This window comes from Salvelinus alpinus, chromosome 29 (assembly GCF_045679555.1).
Source record: "Salvelinus alpinus chromosome 29, SLU_Salpinus.1, whole genome shotgun sequence".
Classification (NCBI taxonomy): Eukaryota; Metazoa; Chordata; class Actinopteri; order Salmoniformes; family Salmonidae; genus Salvelinus; species Salvelinus alpinus.
In genome coordinates, this window is record NC_092114.1 from 39,988,246 (window position 1) to 39,990,335 (window position 2,090).

A 2,090-nucleotide genomic window follows, 5' to 3' on the forward strand; every position below is an offset into this window, starting at 1 on the left:
TATTGTTTATTTTTATTGTGAGATTGGGGGGGGTCAATTGTATTTGTCACATGTGCCCCAAATACAACAGGTGTAGTAGACCTTACTGTGAAATGCTTACTTAAAAGCCCTTAACTAAAAATGCAGTTTTAAGAACATATTTACGAAATAAACTAATGTAACACAATAACGAGGCTATATACAGGGGGTACCAGTACCACGTCAATGTGCAGGGGTACAGTCAAGGTAATTTGTACATGTAGGTAGGGGTAAAGTGACAGCATAGATAGTGAACAGTGTGTGTGTGTGTATATTATATATATATATATACATACATACATACAGTACCAGTCAAGTTTGGACATAACTACTCATTGCATGGTTTTTATTTTTTACTATTTTCTACATTGTAGAATAATAGTGAATACTTCACAACTATGAAATAACACATGGAATCATGTAGTAACCAATAAAAGTGTTAACCTCTATAGTATTGGGCTCGGGACGGTTGAGCTAACGTGATTAGCAAGAGGTTGTAAGTAACAAGAACATTTCCCAGGACATAGACATATCTGATATTGGCAGAAAGCTTAAATTCTTGTTAATCTAACTTAATTGTCCAAATTAAAGTAGCTATTAAAATGTAAAAAAATAACATGCTATTGTTTGAGAGTGCACAGTTATGAACATTTAAGTTTTTAATAAACCAATTTGGGCACATTTAGGTAGTGTTACAACATTTTGAACAGAAATGCAATGGTTCATTGAATCAGTCTAAAACTTTGCACATACTGCTGCCATCTAGTGGCCAATCTTTATTGCGCCTGGGCTGGAAATATTTCTCTTGCATTTCAAAGATGATGGTACAAAAAAAGGAAACACTTTTTTCCCCTTTGTATTATCTTTTACCAGATCTGTGTTAAAATTCTCCTACATTCATTTCACATTTCCACAAAATTCAAAGTGTTTCCTTTCAAATGGTATCAAGAATATGCATATCCTTGCTTTAGGTCCTGAGCTACAGGCAGTTAGATTTGGGTATGTCATTTTAGGTGAAAATGGAAAAAAGGGTACAATCCTTAAGAGGTTTAAACAAATTGAAAAATATTTTAGATTCTTCAAAGTAGCCACCCTTTGCCTTGATGACAGCTTTGCACACTCTCGGCATTACTTGGAATACTTTTCCAACAGTCTTAAAGGAGTTCCCACATATGCTGAGGACTTGTTGGCTGCTTTTCCTTCACTCTGTGGGCCAACTCATCCCAAACCATCTCAAATGGGGTGAGGTCATCTGATGCAGCACTCCATCACTCTCCTTGGTCAAATAGCCCTTACAACAGCCTGGAGGTGTGTTGGATCATTGTCCTTTTGAAAATAATGGGCCCACTAAGCGCAAACCAGATGGGATGGCGTATCGCTGCAGAATTCTGTGGTAGCCATGCTGGTTAAGTGTGTATTGAATTCTAAATAAATCACAGTGTCACCAGCAAAGCACCATCACACCTCTGTGCTTCACGGTTGGAACAACACATGCGGAGATCATCCGTTCACCTACTCTGCGTCTCACAAAGACACAGTGGTTGGAACCAAAAATCTCAAATTTCGACTCGTCAGACCAAAGGACAAATTTCCACCGGTCTGATGTCCATTGCTCGTGTTTCTTGGCCCAAGCACGTCTCTTCTTTTTGACAAAAAATAAATACAAATGTAACCTTTGACTAGGCAATTCAGTTAAGAACAAATTCTTATTGACAATGACGGCATACCGCGGCCTAACCCGTACGACGCTGGGCCAATTGTGAGCCGCCCTATGGGACTCCCAATCACGGCCGAATGTGATACAGCCTGGAATCGAACTGGGGACTGTAGTGACGCCTCTTGCACTGAGATGCAGTGCCTTAGACCGCTGTGCCACTCAGGAGCCAATTGGTGTCCTTTAGTAGTGGTTTCTTTCCAGAAATTGACCATGAAGGCCTGATTCACAGTCTACTCTGAACAGTTGATGTTGAGATGTGTCTGTTACTTGAACTCCAAAGCATTTATTTGGGCTGCAATCTGAGGTGCAGTTAACTCTAATGAATTTATCCTCTGCAGCAGAGGTAACTCTGGGT